Consider the following 26,126-nt stretch of genomic DNA (forward strand, 5'->3'; position numbering starts at 1 on the left):
TGTTTTTCCCTTAGGAGGCCCTTTAAAACCTTTCTTGTTTCATTGTAAAATAAATAAATAAACTTGAAATTATTTCACTTTTAAACTTTCTTCCTTTCTCCCCCCCCCCCACTAAGTTAATTTTCCTAAAATAACAATTTTCCTCTCGAGCTAAAACAGCTTCCGCAGCTCCTACTGGCTTTAGGATAGGGTCCAGATTTCTCAACCTGCCAAAGTAGGTCAGCACACTGTGGTGGCCCTTCCCCACCAGAGTCCTTGCTTGTTCCTGGCGTCCTCGCTGTCCTCTAAAGGCATCCAGTTGGTTGCCTGGAAGGTTCCACTCCTGGTCGATACCGGAGAGAAGGTCCTTTTCCAGGCACTTCAGCCTCTGTCCCGCCAGCTCTTGTCCCTGGAGTTCATGTCCGTGTCTCACTCTCCTTCTCCAGGGACAAGAACAGATTCCCTTCCGGTGACGTGACCTATATGTGACTGGAAGGTAAACGTAAACGCCTTCCCTGTCTGACACACACCAAGTTAGGCAACAGAGGTCGACCAGAAGGTCCAAATGTGTCCTTTTCAGCTTGGTTTGCATTCCTCCTCTTTGCATCACAGTGACTGAGTGCCCGAGCCGCTCAAGAGAGGAAAGGTTCATTTTGTGTCAAAGTTTCAAAGGGTTTCAGTCTCTCGTAGTGTGGAAGGCGTGGCAGAGTGGCTCAGTCCACCACAGTGGCCACGGAAGTTTGTGGCGGCAGCTGCTTGTTTGGTGGCAGACAAGGAAACAGAAAGAGCAAGACGTTTTCTGTTTCAATATTTAAATATCTCTTCTGATCCTAAGTTTGAGGCCTGCCTAGATTACAGAATAAGACTGTGTTTCAAACAACACACACACACACACACACATATACACACGCACATGCACACGCGCGCACACACACACACACACACACACACACACACACACACACACGCACAGGCACACACGCACAGGCACACACGCACATACACGATAATATGATAACATCACTGTTGAGATTGAGGCGGGAAGACATGACCTCCTGGTCTACATAGTAAGACTGTCCTTTGAATATGCATCTTGTATTTTAAAATTAAAATATAAAGAATTTGAAGAAGATATGTGTAAACACACAGAATTTGAATTTATTCATGGTCAGTATAGTTTGTACAATAGCTGACTTAGGGTATTATCCTAGTTAGCTTCAGCTGTTACTTGACACAGCCTAGAGTCATTTGAGAAAGCCTCAATGCAGGGGTTGCCAGATCAGATTGGCCTGTGGCTATGTCTGTGATGAACTGTGTTGATTGAACATCGGTGTGGGAGGCCCAGCCCACTGCAGGCAGCTCTATCCCTAGGCAGGTGGGCCTGTGCATTTAAAAAAGCTCCCTGTGCAAGCCAGTGAGAAAGCAGCGTTTCTCCACAGTTTCTGCTTTAGTGTGGTCTCAGCTTCCCTTACTGATAGATTAGGACCCAGGAGTGTAAATAGAAACAAACCCTTGCCTCCCCAAGTTGTTTTTGGTCATTGTGTTTATCACAGCAACAGAAAAGTAAACTAGAACAGACACAAAGTCTCAGTTTAGCTAGATTATGGAAGGCACATTTAGAAATGGCTGGTTGGCAGATGGAAGTGTTCAGAGGCTGTGTGATATTCGGATTTGCCTTTACTGAGGCCAGACAAGTGAGAACCTTTCTAACTTTTCACATATTGAAAGACTGCATGCCTGAGGGTGCTTCCACACTCTTTTCTCTCTTGGTGGAGCATCCTGACCCGGCTTGAGAGCTCCAGTGTTCTGTCCTGCAAGCAAGGAAGAAACACCAATCAAGCATCCATGGAGGACTCGCTGTCTGTCGGGTGCTCTGCTCTGCTTCCCTGTGTGGTGGGTGTCACTATTGCCTTTGTTCTGGTGGAGGAAACTGCAATTCTAGGATCCTGCCAGGAACTCGAGTCTCGATTCCAAGATAAACAAACTAGCAATTACCACCAATGTTGGATGGTTCCCTGTGTTGGGAGAATTATGTATAGGGAGGTGTGAAGTGCTCGAGATTGCCAAAGCTGCTCCTCAGAGCTTGATACGAGGAACCACAGTCAACTTCTGTACTGCACGGGACCCTGCTAGCTTCCCAGCATCACACAGTTGTATTTTCATTGTGACCAATTCCTCAAAGATGTCAGAGAAGTGTCTCATTCTAACCAAAGCAGTGTATGCTAACAACCTCCAACAATGCAGACGAGATATCTTGAGGAAGGGCGCCTTTTCTAATATGTGCTCAAGCAATAACTTCTCAGGCTAGAAGAAGTGAACACAACTTTAAATCACTAACCCTCCCTGCTGTCTCCTATTTGGTCTGCATCTGGCTCAGCTCCCTGCCTGGATTAGCAAGACCACTGCCATGGTCTCCATGACAGTGAATTCTTCAGATTTTCCCATTGGACACAGGTTTTTTTTTTTTTTCTTTTCTTCTAAAAGGCACACCGATTAAAAGTCAAAAAAGCTGATGAAAATATGTGGGATCTAATTTATTTTTATAGAAAATAGTGTATAGTGTATTTATTTCATACAATGTGTAAAGCTTCCCAGACAGCCCAGGGGCTTTCTAGTTGGCAAAAGGGACTAAAGATGCTCATTGGTTTCAGATGTCCAGCCTCGAGTTTGAGCAAGTAGGGATTACCAATCAAGCCTTCTTTTTAATCTTGGCTGTTCGGTTTGTTTGGGTTTGAGACACAGCCTCACTATGAAGTCAAGGTAGGCCTCCAAGGTCATTACCCTCCATCTCAACCTTCTCTGTGGTGGTGTCACAGGTGGGCCATCACACACCACAATCCTCTCCCCTGGTACGTTCTCAGCATTTCAGGTGCAAGGAGGCTTCTTGGACCCACAGCTCTTCCCTGTGGAAAGGGTTAGCCACGCACAGGCTCAGGTCCAGGTGTGGTCATTCTACCACAGCCCCCCGGCCTGATGAATTCTTCCCCAGGCTGAAGCCACAAGGTTTTCTCTCTGAGGAAATTGAAATGTGGAATTGAAAGTTGCAAAGCCTGAGCAATGATGGAGCCCAGTGACTCTGACAGAGCGTGGAAGGGGATTGGGGATCTCATTGTCTGAGTTGGTCTTCAGACTTCAGACCTACCCCTGGCTCAGCTTCAGGATCCTCTGTAGATATGTATACACACCGATACACATTTTCTTCTAAAAGCCATCTGTTTCTTTAAAAAGTTTCAGATTTCCAGAAAGACTGATAGGATCATGCAGCAGGTTTCCATACACCTCTTCTGCGTCTTAAGTATCTTACATTTTTATGGTACATTGGCTATAATCCATGAACACAGTATTGGCGCCTTGTCACTAAGGCCCACATGTCATCCAGATTTCCTCAGATGTCTATGACATCCGTTCCCTGTTCTGTTCCCATTCATGACAGTCTGTCTTCTTGTTATGTGTCTCTTTGGGCTCCTCTTGACTACTGTTGTCTCTGACCTGGCTGGTCTTCGATGACCGTCTTAGTCTGGAGGAGTGTTGGTCCACTGTCTTGTAGGAGGGACCTCTGTTGTGACTTGGTGGTTGTCTCTTGATTAGACTGGGGTCATGGGTTTTGAGGAGGAAGACTCCACATGCCAACAACACACCCACGAAGCCATCCATCTGAGGTAGTGTCAGTCAGGTTTTGCCATGGTGTTCTTCTCTGCTTCTCACCTTTCCATACTCACTCTTGGAAGTGGGTCACTATGTCCTGGTCATACTGGAGGGACACAGAAAGCAGTTCCAGCTCCTTAAGGGTAGAAGATTTTCTATTATTATACAGAATGCTCTTTTCCATTAAAAATTCATATTTCAAATTAGTGTAAGTCAGTAATCATAACTTTATATTATATATTAATTTAAGGTAATTCCTATGATTTCCAACAACGAACTCTAGTTCAGTACATAGCAAGACCCCGTCTTAGACAAAACAAAACAGATCTAACGCTGGAGGTGAAACTCACATACATATCTAGAGCGGTGAGGGTGGGGTCAGGTGGGTGATGGCAGTGAGCCAGGCATGGTGCGTGGCAGATTGAAAAGCAAACTGCAGCTCTTAGGGTCACACCTGGTCCTGCCCAGTGCTGCCAAGCAGGAAAGTAGGGCATCTTCCTGTACCTACATTTGCTTAAAAGCAGGAACTGGTGAGTTGGACTTTTCCATGGTCTTGAAAATTGTGACAAATGAGTTCCTCTTTCCACGTATTTTGCGCTTGCTCAGCATAACCTCTGAGGGTAAGTGGCGGGTGGATGAATCTCTGCACATGTTATCGGTAAGGAGCCAGCCTCAGCCATGTGCTTAGAGACCAAGATCACCCCCACGCCCTTAGTGTCTAACTAGAAGAGTTGCTCAGGACTCAGCCTTGCTACGCCTCCCAGTTTGCTTTTGTTATGATCAAGCTCAGAGTTCGGGTACCTCCTTTTCTGATTTTGATTAGCATGGATCTAATAAGCATCTTTATTAGCATGTATATGTCCAAATAGTGTGTTTTATTATGGCATTTTGTACATGTACGTAACACACCTCCTTGGCCTCCCAAGTGCTGCTGTTATAGGTGCACATGACCAGTCCTTGCTCCTTTAGCCAATTTCTTAGCAGCACTTAGCACTGACTATTGAATAGATCACGATTCATTTTGGGAGTGGGGTACAAGGCATCATCTTACATATTTTTGAACTTAACTCACGAGTATCAAAAGTTCACCCACCCTCCTTTCTGCCTTGTAGTTTTATTTTGCCAAGACCTGAGTCCCCAGTCCTCGATGTGGGGCAAGGAGGTGCTTAGCTTTTAAGTGGAGAGTCAGTTGGAAGCTGCTGACTTCTAGGTCAGCGTTAATTAATTAATGATGGTGTAGTCAGGGTTGTTTCTGAGGAAACCCAAGGAGCTAGACAGTAACTGTGCCTGCAGAGCTCCCCTGGGATCTCCAGGCCGAGAACACAGAGGCAACCCTGCTTAATTAAGCACAAGGGCCTCACTACCTAACTTGGAGGCTGCACACCTTCTCACCAGAGCCATCTTTCACAAAGTGCTCACCCACATCGTATGTGTTGAAGTTCTGTATTCCTTGTTCGGCTTTACAGGGTGAGTGTGGCTAGCGAGCACTGAGGTGGCTTTTGGCGACATGTGAAAGTGCTCTCAACTGTACCAGGATTTTGATCCGGGGTGGTGGGCACCAGGATGGAACCCAGGGACTTCAGCATGCTAGGCAAGAATTCTGCCACTAGCATGCACCATAGACATCTTCTTTTAAAGTTTTGAGGCAGAGTTTGGGCAAGCTGTTCTCCTGAATGTAAAGTTACTCCAGGAAGGCCTTGAACTTGCAGCTCTCAGTCTCCCGAGCCACGGAGATTATAGACCTGTGCCATCAAGGCTTGCTTTTGATTTAAGTTTTTGTTGTTGTTTTGTTTTTAAAGATAAATGAGACTGAAGTTTGTTTTCTGGAGACCAAGGCAATGGCTTAGTTTGCAAAGTGGTTGCTCAGCAAACATTAGGACCTGAGCTGGGATCTGCACTGCAAGAAGCTACGTGCAGCTAGTGTGGTGTGATCAGTCTGTGGCCTACACACACACACACACACACACACACACACACACACACACACACACGCGCACACGCACGCACGCACGCGCACACACACACGCACACACATGTACACACAAATACGTATATACATATATGTACCCCACGCCACCCTACCCTATCCAACCCCTCCACAAAACATTACTGTCTGATCCCAACTTGTGTGGATGAAGAGTGTTTTTAAAACGTTCTAAATAACATCAGATTTGTGATTTCTAGGCACTGGCCAGTGGGAGGATGGAGGTTTATTTGGTTTACTATGAGAATCAGTGTTTATATATGTGTGTCGTGTGTGTGGTGTGTTAAGTATACGCATACCCATTCGCGTGCAAATGCATATTTACTTATATACACATCTGCCAATATTTCAATCAGAGGCCGCCTTAGTCTGATTTTGTTGCTGTGACAGAACCTGAGATGGGGTAAATGATAACAAAAGAAACTTAGTTCTCACAGGAGGCTAGGAAGTTCAGTATCGAGGCACCGGCAGTTAAAGATGGTGGACTGGCTGGTTTTGTCGGCCTCAACTTGACACAAGCTAGAGTCGTCATCGGAGAGGAAGGAACCTCAAGCCAAGGAAATGCCCTAAGATCAGCTGTAAAGCATTTCTCCGTTTATGATCAATGGGGAGGGCCCAGCCCATGGTGGGTGGTGCCATCCCTGGGCTGGTGGTCCTGGGTTCTATAAGAGCAGATTGAGCGAGCCAGGGGAAGCAAACCAGTAAAGCAGCTGCCCTCCATGGCCTCTGCATCAGCTCCTGCCTCTGGGTTCCTGCCCTGCTTGAGTTTCTGTGCCGACTTCCTTTGGTGATGAACAGTAATGTGGTAGTGTAAGCCAAGTAAACCCTTTCCTCCCCAACTTGCTTTTTGTTTATGGTATTTCGTTGCAGCAATGGAAATCCTAACTAAGACAGATGATATCGCATGCCTGTCATCCCCAAACTTGCCAGGCAGAGGCAGGAGGATTACAAATTCAGTTTAGCATAGGCTACATAGCCGGACCTCATCTACACCAAAGCAATAGCACTTCTTTGCTGTGCTTTGCTGAGCTTCGCCCAGTGGGAGGCACAGGAAGAGCAGGAGTGGGAAGGCAGGGAGACTGAACTGTTTCTTTACAGCTAACCCAGCCCTGTAATAACAGCTTAGCTCACTCTTGGCAGTGATGGTCTCATGACCTAGTTATCTCCTAAAGGTGCTCCTCCCAGGATGGTTCCAATGGCAAGGAAATTTCATCAGGAGTTTCAGAGAGGATGCCCAACACCATGGCAGATGCACATACATTACAGGGCACATCTCTTTGGAATAGCCAGAGAATAAATTACTAACTGGCTGGGGCGCTCCAGGTGAGCATTCCGGTACTGAAGCAATTAGCAGCATTCCTTTTTTATCAGACGAGAAATTCTTGGCCGTTTGACTGGACTCCTATGGTCACTTTCTATGCCGCAGCCCACACGTGAGTTTACATAAAGGTATCCACAGAGCAGTAGCAATCCAACTTCAAACACTCCAGGTATCTCGATGTCTTTCTTAACCTGACCTCCTCAGGGCTGTCAGATGGGAGTTGGCACACAGATGTCTTAACAGAAGCAGCAGATTGCAAAATGTACAAGAGAGCTGTTCTGAAGAGTTGCCAAATAGAAATAAGGATCACAAACTCCAGGGGCTGCCAAAAGTTTGGACTGATGTGCCTCATTCCCACACTATAGACAGCACAAATCTCTCAATTTAATTTGTTGGTTTTGTCTCCTTTTGTTTAAAAAACAGAGTCTGGCTATGTGCCCAAGCTGGCTTTAAATTTGCCATTCTCCTGCCTCTGTCTCCTGAGTGCTGGTACTAAAGCCACATGCTACCATGCCTGGTTTCAAGAACTCGTTCTTAAGGATAATTCCCAACAGCCAAACCTTATTAGGTCAACCTTGTCTACTGTGGTCGGTCAACAAGGGAGAGTGATAAGGGAATAGGGGACTGCACCAAGCTAAGAGCGGAGTTGTGTGTGCAGGCAAGGGTTAGGACATAGATGAAATTTGAGGAGAGGATGAAGCAAGATGGCTCAGTGGTAGCAAGTTGTCTTCTGACCTCCATTTATGCACACACACACACACAAATGAATGAATGAATGAATGAATAAATAAATAAATAAATAAATAAATAAAAATCTAGTAAAAATGAGGGAGAAAGTCTTGTGATAGACTCAAAGCAGAACATGGTATGTAGCTATTTCTTCTGAATTAGTTTTCTCCTAGGAGCCAGGCATAAAACTCAGGAAGTAAAAGAGATTTGCAAGGCCCAGGAAGCTCAGGAAGTTACAAGACTCACAAGCTAGCAACAACCTCCCCCCCCCCACTTATATAAGCACGAAACACTTGCAGCTGGAGGAGATTCTCTCAGGTGTAGCTCCTCGACTCTAGGGACGCAGATTGTGAGCTGGGGTGGGCTTTAAGATGGTACAGCTGCTTTCAGTCACCTGTGCTCCTGTAAGTAACCCCAGTGAGCTAGTTGCTTCAGCAGGCCGGACTCAGCAGAGCTGTTTTTTTGCCTGCTCTTAGTGTCCTAACTGGAGTCCATGGAGCTTTGCTCATGCCTCTCGGGGAGAAGCCATGCCACACAAGCTATGAGCATCAGCTTACTAACATGAAGCAGTATTTTTGTTCAAGGCATACCTATTTCCTTCGGAACTATAAAGACCAATGTGGCTGAACATTGTAGCACACATTTACAATCCTAGTACTCTAGAGGCTGAGGCAGGGGGATTATTTGAACCCAGTTCAAGATCACCATGGGCTACATATGAAGAGACATATTTAAACAAAGAAAAATACCCCCTTTGTTAAAAAAAAAAAAAAAAAAAAAACAAGCCAAAATAAAAAGAGCTAGGTATGGTAGATTATATACACACACGTAATCCCAGCATTTAGGAGTAGAGGCAGGAGGATCAGGATCAGGAGTTCAAAGTCATCTTCAGCTACACAATGAGCTTGAGGTCGGCCTGGGCTGCTATATAAAACCCTGTATAAAAAGAAGGAAGAGTAATGTGTGGAGAGCTGTGCCCTTGAATTCCTGAATAGAACACAGGTCTGCCTGCCTGTGTGCAGGCTGGGAACCAAGGCTGCTTCTCTAAGTCAAGAGACTGACAGGCAAAGTGTGTGTTCGTGGTTCTCATACTCAAATAGCACTATACTTGAGTGTGACTTATGGGAACTAGTTTTTAGCCTATGTTCTGGTGTTAATTGACTGAAATGTTGTCAGAGATTCATACTAGCAGTGCAAGATGTACATAGTTCTGACTGAAACAGCAAGAGGCAAATCAGGTGCAAAATTCTGAAGTTGCCTGAGCAAGAAACAAACTGCGAAAGGAATGTAGTTACTTGGTGACTTTTAAACATGCTTTACTCAAAAATAAGCTCCTAAGAGGTGGAGGAAGGGGCGGTGAGGAAAAGCTCAATGAAGGAATTTATTCTGAAGAAGCAATGTTGTGAGTCTGGTAACTTCTATAGTGTTGTCTCTAATCTCACTGGAGGGGGACATTGGCAGGACATCAAGGGCAACTCACTGTTTAGAGTGTCTGAACTTGACCTCAGCCATCTAAAGTTGAGAAGATGCAGGCATTGGTATAGAGCGGAGGAGAAAGAACAGAGAAATGGGTCTGTAGAGGGCAGAGCCGCTCTTGTGCGAATGGGAAGAAGGCATGTCTAAGTTGCTTTTGGGAACTGAGAGGACAATCGCCACAAGGTAGGCTGCAGGAAACCAAGGGAGAGGTGACAGCTAGAGACAGTGCCTGGATCCTGAGACTTGCAGCCACACGCCCAAGTCCAGGTCGCTACGAATGACTGAAAATTCTGGTGAGGAGACACAAGCTCTGGTCAATCCTGGGTTCACTGAGAGCAAACCTTTAGGGCAACCACACTGGGCAGATGGAAATGCCCCAGCCCTGGATTCTCCACCTCCTCCTCCTTTCTTCATGAACTGGAAAGAGGATCCTGGTGATGGAGGGTCAGATTTCCTTTCCCTTGAGGGAGTACAGAGCCGGCCTGCCTGGAAGTGTGGGTTTTGTTTGTTTTGCTTTGCAGTGCTTGAGATCAAACCAGGGACCCCACACAGTGTGCTAGACCGACACACTACCGTGGAACCACACCCCAGCTCAAGGCCTTATTTTGAAGGAAGCTTGAAGTGTTGACCAAAATGTTACCCTTCACCTCTAAGTCCTATAATTGGGGGGCTAATTAAAAGAAGTGTTTTTTTTTGTTTTTGTTTTTTATTACTTCTGAGCCATTAGAAAAGTTATGAGATTGTTTCATGCTGGGTCAGATCTGTTCCTCCAAGATTTCTGCTGAAGGGACAAGGAATTTGGTGCTGCTGTGATGGTCTCACTGAGTGGCAGCAGTGTGTTTACTCACTCACATTCGCCAGGTCTTCCAGTAGAGGCACACCTCAGACAGGGAGGCCAGCTGCAGGAGACCTGGGCAGGGAGGGTGGTGGACATCTGGAAGCCAAACAAAGCAGAGATTTTCAGAGAAGGTTGACAACTACCCTCCAAGCCTTGGTTTTGGCTTCTGGATCTCCACAAAAATGAGTGCTTTGTCTGCCTCCGTTTGTTCTCACTATTGTATAGTTCGTGGAGTCGTTGGAAGAAGTGCCTAATTTCCTATGGCCTGTTTCAGAATTTGTGAGATTGGTATGGCAGCTTGAGAGAATTCCAGAGTGGAACTTGCTTCACACCTTGCTGGGCAAGGTGTCAGGCATCCGGCCTGTCTGGAAATGTGTTAGCATTCCCATTACTTGGATTAACCACAGGCACTGATCCTTAACCCCTCTGCCTCCTTTGACGTTTAATGTTCAAAGTGTATGTCACATCTTGAAACTCACATTTTCTTATTTCTTCCACCAGCTAAGCTTTCCACTGTATCACTTGAATTTCTTTCTATGCCATTTTTTTTTCCTTTTTGGCCAAAGATTTATTTATTTAGTACAAAATTCTTTGTATCACTGAGTCCTGCTGTAACAATTCTTACATGTTATTTTATGTGTTGCATAAATACATCAGAAGGATAGACACATCTCAGTCATTCTTGTAAACTGCTTCAAGAGACTGAAGGGTGTAGATAATGTATTTTCTTGTATCATGGAAGAACTAGTCCCTTACATATTTCCAAAGTTTATTTTCCTCCCTTATCAATTTTTCTATTTTTTAAAAAAATGTTTGTTTTTATTAAAAATTATGAAACTAATGCCTACTCTGTACGGAACACAGACAAGCAGTAAGAAATTCACTTCCAGTCTCACCAAAGGTGAAAACATCCCGTGACTTTTTTTCCTGTCTCACATCTTTCTGAATTTTATGCAGCATCTTAAAATACATCCCAGCGACCTCACTAAATAAATATGATAGTGAAGATGAGATGTTATTCAACAAAAGGTCTCGCAAAAACCACAAGATGGTAGGGGCTCGGGATCGCTGGTATCCTGCGCAGGGAAGGAGCTCTCTTCTGAGGTTTTTAGCTTTCCTCCTGCACCTCAATCCTGCAGCCACCTGGGCCTGAGAAGCCAAGGGCAAACACAGCAGCGGGGCGGGGCGGGGCCGGAGAGGAGGAGCTACAGCACCGCTACCAATCGGGGCTCTGCTGTGTTCGCACTTGCCAACCAACGAGGGAGCTCTGAGACGACCTTTCCTTAGGCAATCCATCAGCAGACGCCCTGACCGACAGTCCGCGTTACTCTCGGCCCATAGGGCCATAGCCCCGCCCCTCCCAGGCCCCACCCAAGGAGACCCCGCCCCTATCATCCCCCGCCCCCATATGACCCCGCCCCCTCGAGCCTCCACCCCCGGGGCGGGGCCGAGGCGGGAGGTGCGGCGGGTGCAGTGAGCTGGTTCGTCCTGCTCTGCGGCGGCGGATCGGATCTGCCTCCCGATTGTCCTTAGCTGCGATCCCGAGCTGTGAGCTGTGGAGCTGAGCGGCGGCGCGTGGACCGCGGCTGCTGCCGAGCAGGTAGGGGGCACGGGGACTGCGGCGCCTCTCGCGGTCCCGGCTCCTGCGGCCGCGCTCCCTGGAGCCCTCGCCGGCCTCCAGGCGCCTCGCGGTAGCACCTTGCGCAGAGGCGGGCGGAGGAGGGGGTGCGGGTGCGGGCGGACCCTGGGACTGTGGGGCGCTGCGGGACGCGGCGGCACAGCCAAGGCGGGAAGACCTGTGGGAGATGAGGCTGCGGAGAACTAGGACCTGCTAAGTGGTGAAAAGCCTTTTTTTACCCCCTTGGGCCAGAAGACGTCTTTACTTGAGTCGTGTTTAATTTAGGTTTATTAGCCTCTAGGCACTGCGGAGTTCACGCGGTTCACTGCGATGTTATTTGCTCTTTTACTTAAAGTAGAATTTGTTTAGGGACGTTTCCCTAAGTGACAAGTGGACCCAGCACAGTGACTGGTGACTCACCTTTGTCTGGGCTGAAGTGGGGAGGGAAGGGTAAAAGGAATGGGGGAGGAATGTTCAGACGATGCCCGTGCAGGTTCGAGAGTACCGTGGGGGTGGACCTGCCGCTGTCATGCCACGGGTGGGAGTAGAATTGTGGTTCTCCCCCCAGCTCCTCCTTCCCTCCCTTACTCCCTTCCTCTCTCCCTTTTTCTCAGTCTCTCTCTCTCTCCCTTTTTTTTTCTTTTTCTCTTCCTCTTTCTCCAACCAACAGCATTAACACAGAAAAAGCCTTTTAAAAAGCACTCTGTGGACCTGAGGCTTCAGGACTGCACCTGCTGCTCCTGTAGTAATACTTGAATACTTGGCAGGCAGAGCCTAGGCAATTCAATACGCGATTGGATGGTCTTAGGAAGGAGTACCTTGAATGGCTGTTAACTTTCCTTTAACCTGCCCAGTACGCCATCTGTCCACAGGTGAAATGATGCCGCTCACTGAGGTTTAGAGGGCTAGCATCTGTGGCGCAGTGGTGTCCTTTGAAGTGCTTTCTCTTTGCCCAGGTGCACACAGGTTCCCTTAGGTGTGTTAATAAAGCCCACAGCACTTGCCAGTCATTTTTCCCGGGCACAACTCCGAAGGGCATGCCCGTTTCACAGTCGCAAGCACTGAAAGCTCTTGGGATGAAAGACGCTGTCGCGGGGACACGCACCTGCCACTTTATCTGCCATCCGGGTAAGGCTCGAATTTATCAAGCAAAGTACAGGGTCAGAGATGGCGATTTTCCAAAAATCTGGCTCTTAGTTTTCCTAGGCTGCTACTTGGATAGTTTGAAAGTTCCCAGAAAGGTAATTTTCCACATAGGCAAAATAAAACAAATAAAACTGATAGTGCTTCATGAGATTCTCTTGACATGTTTTGGGGAGGGGCTTTGCAAATCCAAGAGCTTTACCCCTGCACACCTAGCTTAGCCGTGCCTTTCAGGAGTTTTGTGAGTTGATCTGAAATAATGAGAATGCTTCTTGATGAATATTGATTATAAGATGACTTTGGGGGAAGTCTTTAAATTTATGGAAGGATTTAAAATGTAGCAATCATGTTTTTTATTAGAATAATCCAAGCATAGGAATGTAGGGGGTCAGTATGGGGTGATGTCTGGCTTGGAGAACTTTAGAAGATTCTTAGGTTTTGTTAAAGGAATTAGAAATATTGAAATGTCTCATGAATTATTAAATGGGACTGTTCTTATGAAGTAATCCCTTTTGTGTTTTATGTAACTCACTGTGGTATATTACAGGTATACTACATTTTGTTATAACTTATTTGTGAAACATACAAGAAAACCTTACAAAAGGATTGTTAAACCCTGCATCCGTCCTTCTATCCATCCTTCTATCCACCCTTCAATCTGTCCCTTCCTTCACCTCCTTCTTTTCTATCTCTGCCTCTGTGTTCTGAGACAGGGTCTTTATGTAGCCCAGACTAGCTTTGAAGTTGAAGTGATGCTCTTGCCTTTGCCTCCTGAGTGCTGGAATTACAGAATTGTCCACTGGGACAGGCTGTTTCTTCATGCTTTGGTGTGTGTGTGTGTGTGTGTGTGTGTGTGTGTGTATGTGTGTGTTTTACTTTCATTCCCTTGTCGACTGAAAATTTGAAGCAAAAATTTCTGTAACAAAACTTGTGACTGCTAATCTTAAAGCCCCAAGCCCTTCCATGTGCCCAGCTCTCCTGCAAATGGGAAATAGAGACTTGTCTGTTCCTACTGAGGGCCCCCCCCATCCCCATCTAGTGGTTTTTGCATTTTTCCCAAAATTATTTAGGACATTATATGAGTTCCACTAAATGGTGTGCCTGGTGCTGCTGTGGACACCTTCACTGTTGTAATTTTACCATTTGATTACTGTTACTATTGTTGCTGTAAACACTTCAGTGACAAGGATGCCTATGTAGAAGGGCAGCTGTTTTCTCATGCAGGTGGCGAATGACCTGGAACTTTATTAAGCAGGAGTATTTGGAAGGACAGGATGGTTTAACTTAAAGAGATGACATTTCGGGTGCTTTCATAAATAACCTCCATTGTGAGCTTCCTGGTCCTCCGTGTGGTCAGCAATGACCCAAACCAGAGTGAAGATTTATAGGTCTGTGTTTGTGTAAACTCAAGCTTAAAAAAAAAAAGGCTTTGTTTTTGTTTATATGACCCAGGACTAAGCTACTTGAGTGTATCTTGGATTTTCTTTTCTTAGAGGACTCGTTTCTTTAAAAGACGTGGTGAAGTGAACGTGGTAAGGTTGTGTGCCCCTCACTGTGGACGGATGTTTTGCTGGTAAGGTGTTCCCTTTAGGTCTGCAAATACTTTTTTTCCTTGAATATTCACTTACTGCATTTCTCTGTGGTTTGCCTTATCAGGAGGGATGAATAGGAGTCTTCCTCTCTCTGGTGATTGGAGCTATTAGCTGGGCTTGCTGTTGATCGGATTGCCTTTTATTAGTTGTTGCAAGAAGGGGAGTGAGTAAATAGCTGTCCCTTTGACAGCAGCAGTTATTTTAGGTAAGCACATGGCAGTGTTCTTGGAGAGTAAAGACGACTTGGAAGTTGTTGTGGGATGGCTCGGACCTCAAATCCCACTCCAGAGGCTGAGACAGGATGATTTGCTGGGAGCTTACGGACAGCGTGATGAGCACCAGAAGGTGAGCAGCTCTAAGTGGCAGCCCTGGAGTCAGCTGCCTAGAGTCCTCTTCCCCTCTGAAGCAGCATCCAGGCCAGTGTGTATTGCACAGCTTTAAGGCTCTCTTGAGGGCCAGACTCAGGCTAGGTGCGCTCCAGTCATGCAATTATGTTTTTAGTTTTGTGTCTTTCCTATAGGGTCTCACTGGGTAGGCCAGCCTGGTCTTTCCAAATCACCATCCTTCTTTACACCCAGCTTCAGTTTTTGAAATAAGTGGAATCCTGGACTTGCTCAGTCGAATGAGCCAGGTGTATAAGGAAACAGCTTTGAGCAGTATGTATTTGGGCTATGGTAGGTGCATGGCTGTGTGACTCCAAAAGAGTCTTCTTTCTTAAAAGCTCCGATTGAGAAGTGCATGCCCTGGAAAGTTCACCTATTGAGTGGCTCAGGCTGAGAACTTAGGCTGGGAACAGGGCTCGGCTCTGAGAAGAGCAGGACCAGCGGGGAGCTGTGAAGGGGCAGGAGCAGCCACATTGTTGGTTAGCATTGTTTGTGACTTAAACTCTCTGGGGAAGAGATTTTCTGGATGCGTATGTAAAGCAGTCTGAACCTCAAGAATCAGTTAGTTTTGAGGGTTGTGGCTTCTTTCTCGGCAAATGGAAGCTTGTTGAAATGGTACCAAAACTTGGAGTTGAGCTCAGGCTTAGAGGGATGATGGAGCTATGGGCCGGATTTATCAGGCTTCCCCTGATCATATTGCTCGGTTTCTTCCCAATATGTCTTCTGATTTAACTTCTGAACAGCCAGCATAGACTTTTAGCATAGTTCAGATTTAGCTCAGTTCCTAGGCGAGCCTGCACGGAGGATCTGCTCTCTTCCCTGGGGATCCCCTCACCCTCACTTGGTGCCAGTACCCCCATAGGTACCCACATCTGAGGCTGGATGCTCAAGTTCCAGGTACAACATGGCCTGTATTTGCGTGTAGCCCTCCTGCTTTGAATCATCTCTAGATTTTGAGGGCCACCAGATCCATTCCTATCCATTCCTATCTACACTGTGCTGTAAATGGCACCCGAGGAGCTGCTAGACCCTGTTGTTTAGGGGACGATGATGACGAAGAAAGTCATTTGTGCTCGGTCTACCCACAGCTTTTCTGACCCACAGTGCATTGAGTCCTCAGAGGGGGAAACGTGCGGGTGCACAGGTGCAACTGTGCTCGGCTGATTTGTTTCTGGGCCCGGTTGCCGTAAATTTTTTAAATTGTGTTTGTATATTCATCGATTGCATGTGCACATGCGTGTGTGTATTCGCCACAGTGAGGGGTATGTCAGAGGACAACTGAGTTGCTTACCCACGTGGGTTCCAGGAATCAAACTCAGGTCACCAGGTTTGGTAGCGAATGCCCTTACCCACTGAGCCATCCCACTGGGCCCTCACTTGTCTTTTTTGTTTTCCTGAGTGTGGCATTGTCAAAATACAGAGTAGGCCTTTTTTTTTCAAGTTTGGGGGAGAAGCTGATGAGAGTTTGGGGCCTGTGTGTAGCGAGGAAATACATTGACATTATTTCGAAATATTTAGAATCATTTAAACTAGGACAGAAGCCTACGTTTAAGGTTTTTCAACATGGTGATCATTTCACCCCTAATACAAAGTATAGGCTAGTGATTCTCAAATGTTGGTGTGTCCTGAAGTCACGTGCAGGCCTTGTGAAAATGTGGCCCACTGCCCTAGTCCAGAGTGTCTGATTTGGTTGGCCCATGCTTCTCGTAGTTCTGGTAAGTTCCAAGTTAATGCGATGCTGCTGACATGTGAAAACCATTGACTGAATCCTAGGGGGAGGTACAAGCTTCGTTGTTGATACAGCCTTTGGAGTTTGAGAGGTGCTGATTTGAATGTAATCCTTACCACTTCCTAAGGACAGTGCTTTAGGCAAATCACACACACACACACACACACACACACACACACACACACACACACACACTCACACACACCCTTTGTTAATTTCATACACAAACACAATGTAGTTAAACCATCCACATACCCACTTCCCCCTTCTAACTCCTCTTGGCTTGAACCCCCCCCCCAACACATCCTCCTCCCAACCTCATTTCTATTTCCTCTTCCTCCTGAGTGCAGTTAGTGCTGCCTGCATATATGTGCATGGGTATGAGGTCACACACCGGCAACCTTCAGGAGTCATACCCCTGAAGAAAAGGGAGTCTTGCTTTAGTCCCCGGGCAGCCCTTCACCTGTCGAAAGCGCCTCACGTGGGGGTGGGTCCTTGTGGGCCCCTCCCCAATTCATGTTGCAGTGTGACTGGTGTGATCTTGTCCAGGGCTGTGAGGTCACCAAGAGCTGCTGAGTTCGGGACTGCAGTGGTCCTGTCATGTCCTCTGCTTTTCATCTCCAAAGGGTAAATACTGGTGTTACCATGTTGGTATTAAATGAATTTTTATGCTCCTGGATTGTGCTTGGCGGGTGATGAGCATGCAATGATGGTTGGCTTTTAATCCCAGAAAGCAGTTAGGGTTTGAAACAATGGGAGCCCCAAGTCTTATCAACTGAAGGAAGAGCCTTAAAGACAGGGGATTTTACACTGATCCTTGTTTCCCTGCACCACACCGGGAACTAGTATGTGATCTCAGTTACTGTTTAGGGAACACAGGAGTAGCTTTTAGAGATGTCGAATCGTCATATTCAGGGTGCGTGCCCCTCTCCAAGGTTGAATTAATTTGTTACAGTATTTTGGACTCTCAGAGTAAGCCTTGTAGTCTGGGCTTAATGCAGCAAGTCTTTTTTTTTTTTTTTTTTAAGGGACAGTCTCTTTATGTTTTGTGTATATATGTGTGTGGGGGTGTACATATATGTGTGTGGGTATTCATGCATGTGTATGTGTGTGTGTGTGTTGTATCCAGAGGACAACCATGAGTGTGGTTCCTCAGGAGCCACCCACCTGGTGTTTTGAGTGGTCTCTTACTGACCTAGGGCTTACCAAGTAGGTGGCCGGCCAGCCTGGGATCCCCCGTCCCCACTTCCCCTGTTCTGGGATTACACATGTGGGCCACTGTGACTGGCTTTTTCACGTGAGTGCTGGGATTGAACTCAGGTTCTCATACTCACACGGCAAACACTTTACGGATTGAGCTCTGTCTACAGCACTCCCAATGTTTTTGAGGCTGTCCTGGAACGCTCTACTTACACGTTCAGTTTCCCAAATGCTGGGATCACAGGTGTGTGCCCCCAAGCTGGACAGTAACAGGGTTTTTAAGTTTGTTCATGAGTGAAATTACAGGACATTCCTGGCAGTCACCTCTTGGACGCTGTCCACCTGCAGAAATTCGGGGACTGTACTCCGTGACCTCGAATGCAGTTCTTAGAGCCTCAGTTTGTCACATGCCTGATTCATTTCTCTCCGCAGAGCTGAGCGCCCCCCATCTCTTTGGTGATCTTCTGCAAGTAGAATCCTTTTCTTTACGACGGCTACAGTCCCATGGTTTTATTTCCTTTGTGGCAGTTCCTGTACCCTGACTTTTGCCTAGTTGCCATGGTTTCCTACGTCAGATTGTAAACTCTGAGATCAGAGATGTCACCTTTGATGCTGGGACCCCCGGCCTGGGGCACAACAGCTGGTATGTGGGGAATGAGTAGCTGTTGGTTAGCTGAAGAAATGGTTCCTCCTTGGCTCCCTCTCCGTTCCCTGAGTTGGCACTCAGTTAATAATGTACAGGTCTTGGCACCCTGGCAGCAGTGTTCATGCTGTGTGCCCCTTCTTCCCTGCCCTCCCTCACCTCCTCCTGCTCATGTCTCTGTCCCCGCTCACCCCGCTCACTCCGTTGGTGTGAATGCCTTGTTTGGAAGCGCCCACTGCGATGCTGTTCTGGCTCACGCTCTCGCCAGCCGCTGTTTCCCACATTCTTCCTGGAGCCTCACATTTTCTGACTTCATAAGTTTTTCCAATCCACTGCAACAGGTGGAACCATCAGACGCAGAGGGACAAGCTAGCCCTCTTATTTGTATTTTTCTCGTCGCTAACACAGCCATGTGTTCTATCATATGCTTGTTAACCGAGTGGGATTCCCCTTCCCCTTTGTGGTTTGAACATTTATTCATTTTTTTTTCCTGATTTTTCTACTAGGGTTCCCTGTCCCTCCCCTGCCTTTCTGTCCTGATTTATAGAAATCACCCTCTCCTTTGATTTTAGATGTTTACAGTATCTTTTTCTCTGGAGCTTGATCCCTAATATTAAAAAAAAAGTATTGTTTTATATTAAAGGTTTTTCTTCAAAATCCTGTTCTGAACAAAATTGTCATTTTGATATCCGTCCGTTTTTGCTTCCTTCCATCTTGTCTAGAAAATATATTTTCTTTTAAAAAAGGCATCTTTCTACATTAAAAAAAAGTGTCAGGGTTAATTTTCCTCAGTGTCTTTTATTAAATTGCCTTGAGGGTGGTGATGCTAATTCTGTCCTACACCAAGAGACATTTCGCCCACTCACCTGTCTGCGGGTTCTCTGTGTTGTTCTGATCAAACTGGTCCTGTTCCAGTTCCACACTGTTCCTGTTCCAGTTCCACACTTCTGCTTTTAATGTTACTGTGGTTGGCGGGTGGATAGGTGGATGGAAGGATGGATGGATGGATGGATGGATGGATGGATGGATGGATGGATGGATGGATGGATGACTGGTAGATGATGGTAGAGAGGCATCTAGAAAGGCGAGTGCCTCCTGTGTTGTTTTTCTCTCGGAAACTGTGCATAACATTTTGGCTTTAATGTGTTAGATGCTTGGTAATGCTGAGTTAAAATTTCCAGTCAAGTCAGGTCAACTTGTTAATATTTCTTTAATAGTTCCCCAAACGCCATGCCTTCTGGGAGTGCTTTGCGTTTGGAAAGAATTTTCAGTTGAAGTTATGTGCTTGCTTATTCTCATGAAGGTGAGTCCCCGTCCATGGCCGGTGCGTCTTGCCTGGTCATTCTGTCTGCAGGAGCCACATCCCCAGGTCTCATGGGTCTTCTGTCTTTCATTTCTGCTACGTTGTTCACACCTGGAAGCCTATTTTTTCTTTTAGTTAGATATTTCTTATTTTAATTTTATGTGTATGGGTGTTTTACTTACATGCATGTCTGTGTACTCTATATATGCCTGGTGCCCACAGAGGCCAGAAGAGGGCATTGGAGGGCTTTGGATCCTCTGGAACTAGACTTACAGGCAATTTGTGAGCCACTGTGTGGTTGCTGGGAATCGAACCCGGTTCCTCTGGAAGAGTAGCCAGAGCTCTTAAACTGTTGGGCCATCTCTCTAGCCCCAAGTCTGTTTTTGTTTCTTTCATTAAATGTATATACCATTTGCTAGTGTGCATTATGAGCTGTATATACCTATATGTATAATATATTACAACATTTTAATACCTAAAAAATAAGAATTGACCTAAATGTGCATCAGTAGGTATTTGTTATTCTCTGTGGGGATTATTACCGCACAGTGGGTAAAATATAAAATCTTGTACCTAGGATAATTCTACTTTAGTAATAAAGAGTAAGTTTATGTTCATGCAAAATCCTCTTGGTTGTTTATAAATACCTTTTAATAAATGGTTGCTATTAATGTCCATGTTTGAAATAGCTGAAAAGTAACTTTAGTAGGCAATAAGAATATAAATGAGTTACTTTGCCATGATTGTCCTTTTTCCTAAATTTTCATAACATTATAATATTTTTAAAGAAAGAGAACAGGTTTAAAAACAACTGCATGATAACTGGGAGTAGGGAGGGAGTGTAGTGTAGATTTATTTATTTTTTTAGGTCAACTTTGACAAAAGCCAGTGTCTCCGGGAAGTTGAGAACAGGCTGCCATCAGATTGGCCTGGTCTTTGGGGCATTTTCTTGATTAACGACTGATGTGGGGATGCCCAGCCCACCGTGGGTCCTGTCACCACTAGGCAGGCGGTCCTGGGTTGTATAAGAAAGCAGGCCAGAGAATTGAGAAGTCCGTTGTGAGATTGTGTCTCCTGGAAACAAAAGGAAAGCAACACCTATGGTACCTCAACTGTATGGCTGCCTCACCAAGACCTGAACAAAGAGAATAACAATACATACACTATTGCAGAAGGTGGAAATCTCACAGGGCCCCACTTCTTGGCAAAGGACTACGGGCACCCGAGGACTACTAAGAGAAGGAGAATTAGTCTTCCCCAGGGACGAACCCCTAATTGGTTATCTCCTTCCAGGCAGTCAGCCATGAAATCATATACATGCAAGTAACCTTAAACAGACTCAACCGGTTATGTTTATATAGTTACGCATTTCATACATGTCTAACACTAACAATTTAGGTCATGGATTTGAGAGGGAGCAGAGGGGTTGGAGGGAGGAAAGGGAAGGGGGGAAGGATGCAATCAAATTTTAATTTAAAATAAAAAAAAAATTAAAAGGCAAGTAGGGTCAGCAAGCCCTGGGGAAGCCAGCCAATAAACAGTGTTCCTCCGTGGTCTCTGCTTTAGGTCCTACTTCTAGGTTCCTGCCCTGAGTCCTGCCTCGACTTCCCTCTGTGATGGGCTACAGTTGTAAGCTGAAATAAAAACAAGTTGCTTTTGGTTACGGTGTTGATCACCGTGATAGAAACCCTGACTAGGACAGGTAGTGAAAATAGACTGTGGCCTGAAGGTGAGTGTGTGCGTGGGTGCTCATCGTACCCACCATCCCTCCATGTTAGGGTGTGCTCAGATCTTCCAGAAAAGAGTGCCTGAGCCAAGAAGTAATAAGTGCTGCCAAAAATCGCTTGCCCCGGGCCTCCTGGCTTCCCACCAATGGGCAGACCCAGAATATTCTCAGGATGCTCTGGTGGGTGGTAGTTAGTACTCTTGGTCTGCCATTGGTCTCAACTTTTAGTGTTTGGTTCAGCGGACAAAGCAGAGAGGAGGTCATGTCTGAAGGTTCATTGAAGAAGCATAACCTTGACCTTGGATCTATCTCATTGGAGCCAAAGTTTTCAAGCTTTGAATCAGAATCACTTTACTCACAGTTACTCAGTTATCTGTCTGTCTGTCTGTCAGTTTTTTGGGGGAACAGTTCTGGGAGATTGAACCCAAGGCTTCATGGATGCTAAGCATGTGCTTCCCTGCTGAGCTATGCCTCCAGCTTTTTTTATTAAAACAGTTTTGGTATGCTGGATGGCCTGAAAAGTTCGTAAGGATCCATAGAGTTCCTGGGCCTCTTTGGGTACAGTAGACTGATAGCGTCTTTTGCCAGTACAGTTGAGGGCCAGCTCCTCTTCTCTGTCTCCCTGCCAAGGTGCTGACCCAGACCCACCCTTCCCACTAACTGCTGAAGCCTCCTAGAAGCAGGAGCCTGCTGCCTTTTGACTCATCTCTGATGCATTTCTGCAAGTGAAATTGTTACTTTTTAGGGTGTATGTGTATAGTGTATGTGCATGTTAGATGTGGGGGGATGAATGTGTGTGGAAGCCCAAGGTGACTTTGGGAGTTTTCCTTAATCATTCTTCACCTTGGGTTCATGGAGGCAGGCTCTCTCAACTGAACCCAGGGCTCAATGATAAAGCTAGTCTGGCTTGCCAGCTTGTTCTAGGTATCCCCTGCTTTTCACCTTCTCTGTACAAAGACTACAGTCACACTCACCTGGATGATGGAAATCTGAAGTTGGTCCTTATGCTTGCTTAGCAGAAGCTTTACGTTGGCAGCCCCTGAAGGGAAGTTTAATATAGCTAGAAAGATAGTGTCTCTGGACCCAGGGATGCCTGACCATGGGATGTTGTTACTTTTGTTGATATGTGTGCTATTACAGTGACATACAGAGATGGTCTGTATGTCAAATTGCTCTGATTGGTCAATAAATGAAACACTGATTGGCCAGTGGCTAGGCAGAAAGTATAGGTGGGACTAACAAAGAAGAAATAAGAAAGAACAGGAAGGCGGAAAGAGTCACTGCCAGCCGCTGCCATGACAAACACCGTGTAAGCCGTTGATGCCGGTAAGCCACGAGCCACGTGGCAAGGTATAGATTTATGGAAATGGATTAATTTAAGCTATAAAAATAGCAAGAAGCCTGCCACGGCCATACAGTTTGTAAGCAATGTAAGTCTCTGTGTTTACTTGGTTGGGTCTGAGCGGCTGTGGGACTGGCGGGTGACAGAGATTTGTCCTGACTGTGGGCCAGGCGGAAAACTCGAGCTACAAACCCGTCCATGAACACGCTGATCTACGTGATGCACTTTCCTAAATTCACAAAGAGAACCTGTGAGATGCGGTGCCCCTTTGTTGGCGGTGCTGCGATTCTATCGCTGGGGCATCTTCAGTTAGAAAAAGGCACAAGGGCACATTGCCTCCTGCGTTAATGAAGGCTCGGCGTGTTCTGTTTTAGTTCCTGTGAGTGGAGCTCTGATCTGGATTTGATTCCATTTCTACTTCTTAGCAGAACTCTTCTGTTGGGCGTGAGTTTCTGTTGCTTGTCTGGGATGCTCTGAGCACAGGTGCTAATCATCGCCTGCACCCGTCCTTGGGTTCCCAGCAGGCTGGCATCTCAAAACTTACTTTCATTATCTCTGAGATACCGTTAAGAGAGAAAAAGCAGGCTAAATATTTGAAAAATATTTAAATCAGACTTCAACACTATGAGTTGTTCTTTTATAAAACATGTCTGCTCAGGATGAGCAAACTAAATTTGCTTCTACAGCACTTTCCTTTAGAAAAAATGCCAAGCTAAAAGTGCACTAGATTTTAGGAGTTGTTTGAAAGGTGACTTGTGGGGGCAGGGGAAGCCCCCGCCTCTGTATGCTTGCTGAGGTAGGTGACAGTAGACAGACAGACAATGGAGAGAGGCCGTGCAAGCCTCTTAAAAATGCATAAACATGGGGACCATCAAAAACATGAATTTCAAAGGAAGGCAGAGGGTGGAAGCTAGACTACCTTTGTCACAGGGGAGAAGGAGGCGGGAGGCATGGAGAACATTCTGAAGAGATAGTGAGTGGTTTTCAGGGCCCAAAGTATAGACAAGTAGTTTGTGATTCTCTGGGAGTAACCTGGGCCGGAGGAACATGCCGTAGTTAGCTTGAGACAAAGCGTCTTGGTGTGAGGTCATTCTTCAGTGACACGCCTTTAATGTGCCCCCTTAATGAGGATTCGGGAAGGAGGTCCCAGGTAGAGCTTTTGGAAGAGCTTGCTTATATCAGTCAGCTAGAGGAACTTCTGAGGGAGGCTCTTCTCCCCGGTGCTGGGGGAGAGCCTGGCTCTAATAGTAGAGCCTTTCTTGTTATAGTCTGAAAGTAGCTTAATTCATTTGGAATAAATATAAGCTAGAAACCACTTAGAGCTGGTAAAGGAACTGGAATTAAAAAAAATTGAAACAGAATTTTTTTTGTCTGTGAATTACATATAATTATCCTGTCATGTATAATACATTGTATTTCCAGATTTGAAAATGTATAAACATCTTTGTCTTCAAAGTACTTGCAGAGTAATAAAGGAGGAGAAAACTGACCCTAATTTCACATATATGAAATTATATATATGTATGTATATGTGTATGTGTGTAAATATAAATAAACAAGTTAAAAATATATATTATTTTTTAATCTCACTTTAGGGCCCTGACTGGCCTTGAACTTCTAGTCCTCTTGCTTTTGCTTTGTGAGTGCTGGGATCCTAGGTGTGCCCACTGTGTGCCTGGGGCTGCTGGGGTTCTAGGATACCCACTGTGTGCCCATTGTGTGCCTGGGGCTGCTGGGGTTCTAGGTGTGCCCACTGTGTGCCTGGCCTCTGCCTGGGACTGCTGGGGTTCTAGGTGTGCCCACTGTGTGCCCACTGTGTGCCTGGGGCTGCTGGGGTTCTAGGATGCCCACTGTGTGCCCACTGTGTGTCTGGCCTCTGCCTGTGGCTGCTGGGGTTCTAGGTGTGCCCACTGTGTGTCTGGCCTCTGCCTGGGGCTACTGGGGTTCTAGGTTTGCCCACTGTGTGCTTGGCCTCTGCCTGGGGCTGCTGGGGTTCTAGGATGCCCACTGGGTGCCTGGCCTCTGCCTGGGGCTGCTGGGGTTCTAGGTGTGCCCACTGTGTGCCTGGCCTCTGCCTGGGGCTGCTGGGGTTCTAGGATGCCCACTGGGTGCCCACTGTGTGCCTGGCCTCTGCCTGGGGCTGCTGGGGTTCTAGGATGCTCACTGGGTGCCCATTGTGTGCCTGGCCTCTGCCTGGGACTGCTGAGGTTCTAGGTGTGCCCACTGTGTGCCTGGGGCTGCTGGGGTTCTAGGATGCCCACTGTGTGCCCACTGTGTGTCTGGCCTCTGCCTGGGGCTGCTGGGGTTCTAGGTGTGCCCACTGTGTGTCTGGCCTCTGCCTGGGGCTACTGGGGTTCTAGGTTTGCCCACTGTGTGCTTGGCCTCTGCCTGGGGCTGCTGGGGTTCTAGGATGCCCACTGGGTGCCTGGCCTCTGCCTGGGGCTGCTGGGGTTCTAGGTGTGCCCACTGTGTGCTTGGCCTCTGCCTGGGACTGCTGGGGTTCTAGGTGTGCCCACTGTGTGTCTGGCCTCTGCCTGGGGCTACTGGGGTTCTAGGTTTGCCCACTGTGTGCTTGGCCTCTGCCTGGGGCTGCTGGGGTTCTAGGATGCCCACTGGGTGCCTGGCCTCTGCCTGGGGCTGCTGGGGTTCTAGGATGCCCACTGGGTGCCCACTGTGTGCCTGGCCTCTGCCTGGGGCTGCTGGGGTTCTAGGATGCTCACTGGGTGCCCATTGTGTGCCTGGCCTCTGCCTGGGACTGCTGAGGTTCTAGGTGTGCCCACTGTGTGCCCACTGGGTGCCTGGCCTCTGCCTGGGACTGCTGGGGTTCTAGGTGTGCCCACTGTGTGCTTGGCCTCTGCCTGGGGCTGCTGGGGTTCTAGGATGCCCACTGGGTGCCTGGCCTCTGCCTGGGGCTGCTGGGGTTCTAGGTGTGCCCACTGTGTGCCTGGCCTCTGCCTGGGGCTGCTGGGGTTCTAGGATGCCCACTGTGTGCCTGGCCTCTGCCTGGGGCTGCTGGGGTTCTAGGTGTGCCCACTGTGTGCCTGGCCTCTGCCTGGGGCTGCTGGGGTTCTAGGATGCCCACTGGGTGCCCATTGTGTGCCTGGCCTCTGCCTGGGACTGCTGGGGTTCTAGGTGTGCCCGCTGTGTGCTTGGCCTCTGCCTGGGGCTGCTGGGGTTCTAGGTGTGCCCACTGTGTGCTTGGCCTCTGCTTGGGGCTGCTGGGGTTCTAGGATGCCCACTGGGTGCCTAGCTGTTGCTTGCTGCTGAGATGACAGCTGTGTTCACTGTGCCTGGCTGTTGATAGAAATTTGACTGACCTTCATGGGTAAAACGACAAACCAGCTTCTTCACTCCTTGAAATGCCTTGTGTTGAGATGGATCAGAAATGAAGGCGTTCAAGGTGCTGGTAGCTGTTTGGGTGGGGCAAGTCCTGTTGCTGTCAGGAGCTCCTGTGTCAGGAACCCGGGAGTGAGAA

At 47.1% G+C, this 26,126-nt stretch overlaps 1 protein-coding gene across 1 annotated transcript in view; it reads left to right on the forward strand.

The window, feature by feature from the left end:
• Window positions 1–11,415: 11,415 nt before the first annotated feature.
• Window positions 11,416–26,126, forward strand: part of Mpp7 (MAGUK p55 scaffold protein 7) — a 212,670-nt gene continuing 197,959 nt past the window's right edge. The window contains exon 1 of the mRNA XM_006973903.4: window positions 11,416–11,572. The gene's annotated coding sequence lies outside the window, so the exon portion shown is untranslated. The remainder of the gene's footprint in view (window positions 11,573–26,126) is intronic.

Source organism: Peromyscus maniculatus, chromosome 5, assembly GCF_049852395.1.
Source record: "Peromyscus maniculatus bairdii isolate BWxNUB_F1_BW_parent chromosome 5, HU_Pman_BW_mat_3.1, whole genome shotgun sequence".
Classification (NCBI taxonomy): Eukaryota; Metazoa; Chordata; class Mammalia; order Rodentia; family Cricetidae; genus Peromyscus; species Peromyscus maniculatus.